The sequence below is a fragment of the Mirounga leonina genome, unplaced genomic scaffold (assembly GCF_011800145.1).
Source record: "Mirounga leonina isolate KUSES-001 unplaced genomic scaffold, KU_Mleo_1.0 Mir_154, whole genome shotgun sequence".
NCBI lineage: Eukaryota > Metazoa > Chordata > Mammalia > Carnivora > Phocidae > Mirounga > Mirounga leonina.
Genome location: NW_023270389.1, coordinates 35,278,363 through 35,291,371, shown reverse-complemented (window position 1 = coordinate 35,291,371; position 13,009 = coordinate 35,278,363). Strand labels below are relative to the sequence as shown.

Sequence of the window (13,009 nt, the reverse complement as noted above, 5' to 3'; positions counted from 1 at the left end):
GCTCAAGGTCTGATGGGGAAATGTTGGAAAGATACAGGGGTCATGGTGAGTGCATCTTTTCATGTGTCTGTTGGCCACCTGTAGGTTTTCTTTGAAAAAATGTCTATTCAGGTCTAAAAAGATATATGCACCCCTATGTTTGCTGCAGCATTACTTACAATAGCCAATATAAGAAAACAGTGTTGTGTAGTGACGGATAGCACCTCAATTGTGGTAAGCATAGCATGAAGTATAGAGAAGCTGAATCACTTTGTTGCACACTTGAAACTAAAGTAATGTTGTGTGTCAACTATATTCAAATAAAAAAGAATTTTAAAGAGAGGAAAACCAAGAAACAGACTCTTAACTATAGAGGACTGATGGCTAGAGGGCAGGGGCAAGGGGATGGGTTAAACAGTGGATGGGGATGTATGTAAGTGTTGAATCACTAAATTCTACACCTGAAACTAATATTACACTGTATGTTAACTAACTAGAATCAAAATAAAAACTTGAAAAAAAAAAAAAAAGACAAAGGAGTCAAGAGCAAGAGCCAAAGTTGGGACATTTTGAGCATCCAAATGAAAAATAACAGGAATGGATTATAATAGTGAATACAAAAATAACCTATGAGTGCTAATAAAAAATATTTAATAATTGATTTAGGCAAGAATCATCAAAGAATGCTAAAACCACTAGGTGTTGGTGAACAGGATATTCATATGCTATCAATGTACAACCAAGAAATTACTCATTAGAAGGTGGAAAAGGATCCTTTAAAATGAAGCAATCTAATGGACACCACAGTATTGAAATCAAACAAAGTTAGTAGCACCAATGAGACCAACCGATCATGTGGCCCCTAATGTAACACACTGAGGATCCTTCATCCAGGTAGTAGTCCTACAGAAACAGTGTTACCCTGAAGACGGTGGGCATTTTATTATTCATGTTTTGTATAATATGTAACTAGCATTTCCAATTCTTTCATTCTTTCATTCTAATGAAATTATCATCCACATTAAATTTTTCAAGTTAGGATACATAGGAAAAAAGGTGAACAACAATAAAGGCAGAAAAATTATACCTAAACCTAAAGAAAAATCCAAACAATTTAAAATTTTTATTTGGCTACATTAATTCCAAACACATTCATAGGATACCTTTCTATGTACTATACTCACAGTGCTAAGCAAACAAGGATGATTATGGCAAAGTACTTTTTTCACAAAAATTTCAAATCATAATAAATCCAATGAAAAAGAATATTTACCTTAATTCTGGTTTAAAAAGACTATATAATGGTGGATCTAAATTAGTCAGAATCATCATTTAACTATATCAATATAGTGAGGGCAGAGTAATATAAAATAAATATCATATTGATTAAATACAGAGGTAGATCTGTGATTCAACAGTCTTGCACAATTCATAGCAGGAGGGGAAGAATGAAGGGGGGGAAATCGGAGGGGGAGACGAACCATGAGAGACGATGGACTCTGAAAAACAAACTGAGGGTTCTAGAGGGGAGGGGGGTGGGAGGATGGGTTAGCCTGGTGATGGGTATTGGGGAGGGCACGTTCTGCATGGAGCACTGGGTGTTATGCACAAACAATGAATCATGGAACACTACATCAAAAACTAATGATGCAATGTATGGTGATTAACATAACATAATAATAAAAAAATTTAAAAAAAATACAGAGGTAGAAAATATAGTGATTAGAAACAGGGAATCTACCTGGCTGAATCTGGGGCCCAAAGTAAAATGGGGAAGGGGGGCCTGTGTGGCTCAATCGGTTAAGCATCTGACTCTTGATTTTGCTTCAAGTCATGATCTCAGGGTCCTGGGATCGAGCCCCACCTTGGGCACCACGCTCAGCGCAGAATCTGCTTGAGATACTCTCTCCCTCTCCCACTACCCTCCCCCCGTTTGTGCACTCGCTCTCTCTCTAAAATAAATTAATAAATAAATAAAATCTTTTAAGAAAAGTAAAACGGGGATGATATAACTAACTTACAGAGATGTTGTAAAGATTAAATGTATAATGTACATGAAAGGATCTTACCATACTTACTGGCAACCACAAAGATTTGCATGAGAATGTTCACAGCAGCACTGTCTGTAATAGTTAAGAACTAGAAATGTGCTAATGTTCATCCATGGATGAATGGATAGGGAATATATGGTATATCTATACAATGAAACACAATTCAGTAATAAGAAGGAACTACAAATGCTATTCCACTATTTTAATCTTAATTTTTTTAAACAGTTTGGAAGTATAACTGATATATAAAAAACTGCACATATTAATGGATACAATTTGGTGAGTAATAAACATATCCACCACCTCGGAAAGTTTCCTTTTGCCCCCATAGAAGATGCACTATTAGTAAGAGAATCACTTTCAGGAAATTCCAAGGAAGGGGAAAACTTTTAAGGTACTTTTATCCTTCCTTAGAATGAACATGTCTGAACAGTAAGATATCTTTAATATCAACACCATTCGATCTAGAAAGAGTAAATCTATCATATTTGATAGAAGCAGCATAAGTGGATATGTTTTGTGGTTAAGACCATAACAGGAGATCTTAAAGAAATTTTTATTAAGAGGGTAGATCTCATCCAAATGCTATTCTAAACCAAAGATCAGAAGATGAGAAATCATGTTTCATTTGGTAAAAATCCCTTCTTGTTTATTAATGTAACTTTCACTATTACACTTCAGAGATGTGAAATGGCCAGAGGAAGCTTTTTTCAAAGGCTTCACCTCAGAGGGAGGAGTATTCCTTCAAAAATGCTTGTAGCATTATTCTGTTTTTAAAGTATATTTTATCTGAATTAAAAAAAGAAGAAAAAAACCCACACAGAATGTGTCCTCCCTTAAAGTATACTAAACTTACAAATTTTAAAATGTGTTAATTTGAAATGTAAGGTTCTGAAGTAAATGAACTTCAAATTAAATGCATTCGAAGCATCTCATATATTTTTTATAGAAATCTAATTAATTTGGGAAAAGCATTTACTTTGTATTTAGCCCTATTTTGAATAAACAGATCTTCGTTTGACAAGGTTTTATAATACATTAGGAAAATATTTTGTAGACTAATTTACACTGATGAAATTAACTTCTATAATTTTTACTGTTTTAGAAGCTTTCAGCTGAATGTGTGTAGCACTGAATGCTATTATTTTAAAATCTAAATACATAAAAATTATAAATATTCAATAAGAAGATGCACTATTAGTAAGAGAATCACTTTCAGGAAATTCCAAGGAAGGGGAAAACTTTTAAGGTACTTTTATCCTTCCTTAGAATGAACATGTCTGAACAGTAAGATATCTTTAATATCAACACTATTCGATCTAGAAAGAGTAAATCTATCATATTTGATAGAAGCAGCACCCTGGTAAGTTCTAAAACTGAAACAAAAGAATCCTAAGGCCTTAATTGACTAATATGATAGAAGCAGCACCCTGGTAAGTTCTAAAACTGAAACAAAAGAATCCTAAGGCCTTGATTGACTAAAAGACCATCTCAAGCAACAGATTTCCACAAAAGGATAGAGGCCAGCAATGGCTTAAATGGGGAAAAAAATTGAGGTACACTTTCTAAAGGATCTAAAACATATAATTTATCCTTACAGAATTTATCCTTACAGAGATTCATAGAGTAAAACACAAAGACTGCTACAAATATTTCTGTATTAGTTAGCAACAGGAACCAACTAGAGCTACCATAAGCCAAAGAAAATAAATGTATAAGAAAATGCAAGGATATATGGAACATGATCCCCGAAATCATTACAAAACTAAGCCTTATAAAAGGCATTAAGCAGGACCCTTCCGGGGACCCAAAAGTAGAAGTTTATGTACTTCCTCTTCAGAACATTGCATCAACAAGCACAGCAGCAAGGGTAAGGTGGTGAAATACAGACAAAGCTGCTGGGGGTCCAGCCTTAGACCTTCGAGATAGTTCCCAGAGGAGGGAGAAGTGCTTTAAACTGAGAAGCCGAAACAAAAAGAGTATAAAATTAAAAAAAAACAAAAACAAAAAAAAACTACATGTCCACATTCCTGAAATTTACCTTGTCAATATTATCCTAACAAATGATCTGGAATAGTCTGTTAGACAGATCTGATTGCAGTGTAATGTATAATAAACAAGTATAACTAAAAGAGTCCCTGGTTTTAAATACCATACTGTCTATAGACAGTAATGATTCCCCAAATCATATTTCTAGCTTGGACCTTTTCCCTAAGTAATCAGACTTATCCAGTGAACCATCAGTGTGTTACGTTAAGTGGATATTTTGAAGTTGTCTGAACATGTCCACAAAATCCTTATTCGTGTCCTATTCTTTCTCATACTATCCTCATTTATCATACAAAGCCCCAGGAATCTATCCTAGATTCCTCACTTTTTTACCTACATACTGAACCCAAAACTTGTTGATGCTCCTTCCAAAATATGCTTCAAATCTCCCTACTTCTCTCCCCAGTGCTACTCCTGCAGCTGAGAAAAGTATGATGTGCCACTTGGATTACAGTAACAGCATCTTCCTATCAACACAACTTCCCCTTTTGGGAAAAAAAAAAAAAATCAAACATTTCTTTGTCTGGGTAGGGTAACAACACATAGTCTCCTCTGTTTCTCTGTGCTTTTGGTTTTTAGAGAGTATGTTTCCAAATTTAATTTCCTTATATTTATGTAAAACAAGGTTTGTCTGAGAAGTTGCTTCCATCCTTTCCTTGCAGATAACTATTTTTAGAAGTTCTTGTTTTCCCTTCCATTTTTTTAAATATAAGCAAAGACAAACCTATGTCCCCTTTCTTAGATAAAACATAATATAGTGCACAAAATTTTCTGCGCCTTGCCTTTTTTTTTTCACTTAATATAAGCCAGACATCTCTCAATAGAAGAGTAAATGTTAAGCACTCATATACTGCATGCCACCCCCACCCCCCCCGCCGCCACACACACACATCCAGAAACACACACTCTTCCTCTAGGAAATAATTTTTTGGTAAATTCTAGGGCTTCACCTATTTCACCAATTATCAAACCATAATCAGTGATCAGCTCAGGGCTGACATTCAGCCATATGGTACCAGTAAAGTTTTTGTTTCCTCATTTAGAAACTTCTTTGAGGCTGGTTGGTGCCTCAGCAAGGAGCCACCACAACAAGTCCCACCTCCTGGACATGCAAGGACTCAAGAGGGTTGACTGAAGGCCTCCTATCTGGCTCCTTCCAGAGCCTTGGGTAAAGGCTGCCCTAGCATGCACCAGTGCTCAGGCCCTCTCCTTACCTGTGCCTACACACACCACAGAAGGAGACAGCCTTGGCAGCCCAGCAGACAAATGCTCCATGTCCATCTGGTCTACCTGCTGCCTATCTACATCCCTTCATGCTGCTCCTTCTAGTAACCGCAGCCTCTATAGGACTGGCTCTGAAAGATCTAAGGACTGCAGAGGAGTGGGTGGTAATGGAAGTCACCAAAGGCACTGTCTTGGTGCCATACCACAAGCACTCCCATAACAGCATGGACTTCATGATTTGAGACGTGGAAGATGCCCTGGACAGGGAACCCCTGTCCAGAGTTTCACAAACTGACTGTCCAGCTAACGTCAACATAGTATTATCAACAAAAATGACAGCTAACCTTATCCATCATTTGTTCAGTGAATGGCACTGTTATAAATAAATATTACCTTATTTTGGTATTATATTTATTATCATCATGTCCATTTACCAGATAAGAAAACATGAGCACAGAGAGTCAGGAATCAAACCTAGGCAGCTCAACAACAGAGCCCAGGTTCACCACTTTTTTTCTTTCTCTTTCTCTCATCTATCCTGAAGGATTAAGTCTAAACTTATTAAATATGAAATTCCAATAAATTATTTTTTTTGCATTTGATGTTACTAGAGATAGTGAATATATAAAAACAACTGTCAGTATGGCAAACATTTTCATGTAATTGTTCAGTTCAGCAGGAGCTGATAAAGGATTCTCTACTGTAAACAATATCATTCTATTTGAGAAAGTTTCTAGTTATTGTCACTACAAGTCAACTAATGACTACAAATTGAATGGAAAAATAACTGGATGAGTTTGAAATAGTTCCCAACGTCAAATCATGGCTCAGAAAAGCATATCATTTAGCTAACAGTAGCAGCAAATTAAAGATCACAGCATTGATTTCTAAAAATAATTAAACGATTTTGAAATCACTAGAATAATTTGATAGTTTTTCCTACAACCTATACCCTTTGGTAACTAGTTTTTTTTTTTTTTAAAGATTTTTTATTTATTTATTTGAGAGAGAGAGACTGAGAGAGAGAGCACATGAGAGGGGGGAGGGTCGGGAGGGTCAGAGGAAGCAGCAGACTCCCTGCCGAGCAGGGAGCCCGATGCGGGACTCGATCCTGGGACTCCAGGATCATGACCTGAGCCGAAGGCAGTCTCTTAACCAACCGAGCCACCCAGGCGCCCCGGTAACTAGTTTTATTATAAATAACCTTTAATGTAGTGAGAGAATAAATATATCCAATTTATTTACTCTTTATTCATGTTAGTTTATATTAACCAGTTGTTAAATATTTTTAATATCACCTGAGTCCATATAATGCCCTCACAAATGTACAGCACCTTGAATTATTTACAGAATACAAAACACAACATGCACAAATCACATCCAGACCTCTTATTAAAAACAGAAGCACAACTGAGGGTTTTAGAGAGGAGTGGGGTGGGGGGATGGGTTAGCCCGGTGATGGGTATTAAGGAGGGCACATATTGCATGGAGCACTGGGTGTTACACACAAACAATGAATCATGGAACACTACATCAAAAAGTAATGATGTACTTTATGGTGACTAACATAATAAACTAACTAAATAAAAACAGAAGCAAAGAATGAAAAGAACTCCTTTGACCAGTGACATTCAAGTCAGAATCTTGAATCAGAAAACAGAAAATGCCAGAGAACATGGTAGAAAAGAAGTCATTTTAAGATATTAAGAACAACCTTATCCACAGGAAAAATCAGAAACAGACTAAAGATCAGTAACTAAAAACTGCTGAATAAGCATGGCACACCCATGTAATAATATATTGTACAATTTGTATATGTGATGTTGTGAAGTATTTATGTTGGCAAGAAAAGATGTATTTTTGAGTGGAACAAAAGCAGATCACAACGCTGTGTAAGAAACCCATTTTAATTTTAAAAATATGTATGCAAATAAAAATGTCCATAAAAGGATACAACAAAATAGAAGCAATGGTATTCTCATGATGGGAATATGAGTAATTATTCTTTTCGTCATCAATAATTTCTGATTTTTCTATAATGAATATACATTACTTACATATTAAAAACAGCAATAAAGAATTTATTTCGGGAGTATGGGTGGCTCAGTCAGTTAAGCATCTGCCTTCAGCTCGGGTCATGATCCGAGGGTCCTGGGATCGAGTCCCACATCGGGCTCCCTGCTTACTGGGGACCCTGCTTCTCTCTCTGCCCCTCCCCCATGCTCATGCCTGTTCTCTCTCTCAAAAATAAATAAATAAAAATACTTAAAAAAAAAGAATTTATTTAGGTGTAAAAGTTACATAAAAAGACAGATTCTTCTCACAGGACATCATCCAAGGTATTTCAGTGGAGAGGCTCAGTGCGTTAGCTCTGAGGACCAAGGACTGGTACTTGAACCCTGGCTCTCTCGCATACTTGCTATATAACCCTAGACAAGTTACTTACCCTTACTGTGCTTCAGTGTCCTCTCTGGAAAATACGGACACCAACAAAACCTGTGTCTTAGCGTAATTGTGAAGGTTAAAAGACTTAATTTATATAAAGTGCTTAGAATAGTGTTTATAATCATTCATTATATTACAGCTTATGTTATTTATGGAACTGTAATTAACCTGTTATCAATGTACTCAAAATACAGATTTTCAAACTTCAAAAATATTTTAACCCATCATCTTGAAAAAGCTATTCATTAAAAAATTTTTAAAAGATTATAAAAATTTATAAATACTTTCCTCTGGATTGCTAATGCTTAAACTTGTACTTAAAGCATTTCCGGAGTTACCAGTGACCAAATTCCCTTACTATGTTTTTCCCTTAACTACTAAAACAAGGCACAAAGAGTAAAAGATTGTGTAAACTGTAAAATGCAAAGGACTTCATAACTATCTAGACCTTAAATAACTACCATACTAATTCTCAAAATCTATTTAAATTATCTTAGTTTCAGTTGATGGCATTACTCAAAACCTCAAAGACTTAAATATAACCAAATTTTCTAAGAAAATGTTTATCTTTTTGAGTGCATATTAAGCAAAAGGAAAAAGATATGCCAAGGCATCAAAATACCTCTCAGCTTATGAAGGTAATTTTTGACTCATTCATCAGAGATTTTAATGTAATTTATTTTCTCAGAGGAAGGAAGTCTCAAAACGAGAGCCCCACATCAAGATTGCTTACAGGAGAGATTTTTCAGAATTTTAAAATTAAAATAGAACCTCAATTTCATTTCACCAAAAGCTGTTAATTAAGTTGTTACCTCTTTGAAACAGCTCAGTAATTATTTAACATGAATGAAGCAGGAGGAGTAACTACATACCATGATGTGTAACTTGTATCACTGTATCTCTAATTCAACTTTCATTGTCTCTCCTCATTGCCCAATAAAAGTTTGCATCCATTCATGCCTTCTCTCCTTTTACTTCTCAAAATTCAAACTGTGATTCGCAAACTGATTCTCAAACATAGGGCAGACAGGATATGGTCTTCTGATACTGTTATGTAAACAATTTAGCTCATGCTTTCATGGTCATAACTGTTTTTTCTCCCTCTCTTAACTCTTACACTAGTTTGTGTTATAGCAGAAACTGGAAAGAAAATATTTGAGTGACCTTACCCCATACTGAGGTTTAGTTTCAAGGCAAACTCCTTTTTTTTTTTTTTAAACAAAAAAGTGTTAAAATTTCACGAGTGTTGTGAACCAGTTTAGAGAATATGTAAATAAACTTAGTGCAAATGCTTAGTTAAGTCTGTATCACATAAAATGTGCAGAGTGGGAAACATGGAAGAACAAACTGGAAAAACAGCACAGGGAAATCAATCAATTTCTAATTATCATCTTCACAATAAGAAACCAACAGCATCAATACATTCTTCAGTTCCAGTAACCACTGATATGTATTTATGTTCTCTTTCTCAGTGATAGATTTTTTACTGAGCAGTACAGAGGCAGTATTACTTATTAAAATAAAATAAAAGGATATATGAGGAGTTAACATCATAAAGAATTATGATTTCATGTTTTAACACTTACTATATTTTCCTTTCCAACTTTTTTTTTTTTTTTTTTTTAGAAAGACAAGTGATAATTTAGAAACTTCTAAACGTAAAGAATTTTCCTACTGGTCCGTGAACTATACATTAATTGAGAATAATTATCTCTTCAAGATAAAAATCTACCCAAGAAAACTATTTGATGGCTTTAACCAGATTATGTTCTACACGAGGGGATGGGAGGAAAGGGGTATTAAGAGTTGAAGACAGTCCCTGGTCTTCTTCACTTCCTTTCACTCACCATGGACTTCACTCCCTTTTTCCCAAGGAAAAAGCAACATTATACCTTCAATGAGCCTATGATAAAACCATTTGTGTGAGTTTAAAAACACACAAAAGTATACTTTCTATTAGCAGCTATGTGTTTATAAAGTATGAAGACAAAGACTGGAAGGATATATGCCAAACTTGTAACAAAGGTGGCCTCTGAGAAGGGGGTGGGGGGAAGGATCAAGAGAAGGAAACATTTATTAATTTCCTAACAGGTTGAATTTTTGAAGGAAAATGTATTCATACATTGCTATATAAACTGTTTTAAGTTACAGCCATAAAAAATTCTGGAAAAAAGAATCCTGAAGTACGAATGGTGGCTGATTCTGAGTGATATGAACATGAGTGAATTTACTACTGAAGTTGATACCAGTCCATCACAGGGTAAGGTGCAGCTTTTTATCGGCTGACTAGTTCATGCTACCAGAGATGTTTACAACAGCTCCTTCATACTGCACCTGGAACTACACTGGAGCCTCATACTGGTGGTGGTATCTTTAGTTACTGCTGAGACTGTTACAAAGACTTAAAATATTAGATGCGGCTTCCGAAGTCTCCTATAATGGATTCTAAAGCAAAGGTCTACAGGAATATTTCTGCCACGACATGAAAAAATAACAATAAAACTAAGGTGTGACACTGCAGGGCTGGGCAGCAAGCTGCCGGAGTGGGCCCTCTCGCTCTTGCTGTGGTATCCTTAATCCAATCATACCTCAAGGGGACGGGGTGCTACTTCTGGATTCCTGTATCCAGATGGAATACTTCCCATGCGAGCCAACTGCTAAAATCTCTCCTCTTTAAGTGAACGCTAACAAGAGCCCACCATGGACAAGTTCTGTAGTATCTCAATAAACCCCTGCTGCGTTTCTTGGAATTAAGGCTAGAGGTCAAGTGACAAGTCACTGGTTTTCCCCCCAACTTTCTGTATTGGGTTTTGAGGATAAGAAGTCTGCACATAAACCCTGGGGTCTTACTAGCCTGCACAGCCTGCAGAGGGCTGCCCAAGGTTTGGGTTACATACGGCTGGCGTGAGTCCTGCTTCGTCTCTGAGTCCGAGACCAAAACCCTGGGTCCTTCCCAGTGGTATGGTTCTTCCTTTTCCTGGAGGCCACAGTCGTCACAGAATTCTCTTACAACAATGAGACATCATTTTTGGAAGAAAAAAAAATGGTTTCTTTATCCTCGTGCTAGGTAGGAGAGTAGCTGACGCGGTAGAGGAGAGCGCTCAGGTGCCTGAGCTCTGGAAGCAGCTGACCCTGCGTTTGCACCCCAGCTGTCAGAGCTGCTGGAAACTGGAAACATGGGCATGCTAACGTACCTCTCTAAGCTACTGTGTTTTCAAAACCGGAATACTCATTAATTAATGAGACAGAAAAATAAGAAAATAAAAAGATTGCTGTGAGGATAAAATTAAATATTCTACACAAAGACTTGAGCAGTGCCTGAAGGACCGTAAAAATGAATGTTACAACAGCCACATTCATCAGCATCCCGCTGGCTAGAGGGTTCCTTCCTCTTCAGGCCTCCCCACTGTACCGTCCTCCCGAACTCCACTCCCCGCTGAAGCAGTGAGGGTCTTCCCCAGGCGCTAGACTTGACAGGCATGTGAGGCCGTTCTTAGAAGTAGCTTCAAATTTCTATTACACCACCTTGAGGAGATTATCGCACGTGCTGGAGTACAAATGGACTTGCGCCTCCCTCATTAGGGACAGTTTCCTACGAGATCTACTTCATTGGTAAGCTTGAACTGACAGTGAATACAGATATTCTCATCACTGCTTCAGGTAATAAGATTACTGTCAGTCCATTTGTGACTCTATGTCATGCTCCCCCAAAATATCTGAGACTGAGCTCCTATAGGCTTTGCTAACAGAAACCTGTAGAGAATGTGTTAGGTCTCCATAATTGCCAATTTGCTGTTAGCATTATTCCTCTACTTAGCAGACATGCCTCTTCCCCCTAGCAAGGGACACAGCCTGTGTTCAATTTATAGTGCATCTCTTATCTATTCACTTGGTTACTGAATAGTCCTCTTTTAAAAATTTATTTTTAATTGAAGTATAGTTGGCATATTTTATACACGCACACATTTTTTTTTTTAGAGAAAAAGAGAGCGAGAGCATGACATGAGCGGGGTGAGAGAGGGGCAGAGGGAGAGGGAGAAAGAGAATCCTAAGCAGGCTCCACGCTCAGTGTGGAGCCCCGTGTGGGGCTGACCTTATGACCCTGACTGAGATCATGACCTGAGCCAAAATCAAGAGTCAGATGCTCAACCAACTGAGCCACCCAGACACCCCGGTGTACAATATTGTATTGTTTCAGGTGTACAACATAGTGAGTCAACAAGTACACTCATTACAAAGTGCTTACCACAGTAAGTATGGTTATCATGTGTCACCATACAAAGTTATTACAACATTACGGACTATATTCCCTATGCTGTACTTTTCATCCCCGTGACTTATTTATTTTATAACTGGAAGTCTGTACTTAATCCCCTTCACCTATTTCATCCATCCCCCTACCCACCTCCCATTTTAATCACTAGTTTGTTTTTTATATTGATGAATCTGTTCTTCTTTTTTGTTGTTGTCGGTTTTCTGTTTGTCTGAATAATTTTTTTAATGCATTGACCTCTCTGGTTACAATCACTTACAGCTTCAGTTTTGCCATTCATGAATTTTATGATCTTAGTAAAATCACATGACTCTGGGTTTCAGTTTTGTATTCAAAGATATCTTTAATTAACTCTCATTTAGTTTCTATCATTCTAGCTACCTACTACAAGTATCTCAGACAAAAAAAGAAATGTGAAGGATCAATATAGATTCACCATGGAAAACACAAATTCTACTAACTCATTTTAAGATTAGAAATGTAACACAGGTGCTCAGGGCCCTGTGTAGTTGTGCAGTTTGTGCACTGCGAAAAGTTACCTGAGGGTTTGCCAAATCTTACAACTGGAGGAAGGGATGCCTTTTCTTCTTATATAGGTGCTATCTGCTCATGACGCAGCGTCTGCTCAAAGGTGATACCTTTTTCTAACTTGTCCACAAAGCAGACTGGACCTTTACCTGAACTGCACAAAGATATCTCACCTTACAGGTCACAGGCAGCCCGCAAAGATTCTACTCGACTGCGAGTGACTGATCTCATCACATAAAAAGATCTCCAGAACACAAAGATGCAGAAGTCTTTAAGATTAATTTCTCTTCCAACTAGCCATATATAAAGCTATATACCCAAATTCTTCAGAGAAAGAAGAAAAAAAAAAAAAACATAAAGACCTGAAATCAAAGAAAAAGTTTACCAAGAATCTGAACAAACCAACCTTTCACTGTTCTAAGACACTAAACATTTTTGTGACAAAGGCATCTGGAAAATA

The 13,009-nt window shown here is 36.9% G+C and overlaps 1 protein-coding gene across 1 annotated transcript in view; it reads right to left on the bottom strand.

The window, feature by feature from the left end:
* The window catches only part of SYT14 (synaptotagmin 14), a 132,656-nt gene that overhangs the window by 107,065 nt on the left and 12,582 nt on the right, over window positions 1-13,009 (bottom strand). The gene's annotated exons all lie outside the window — the stretch shown is intronic.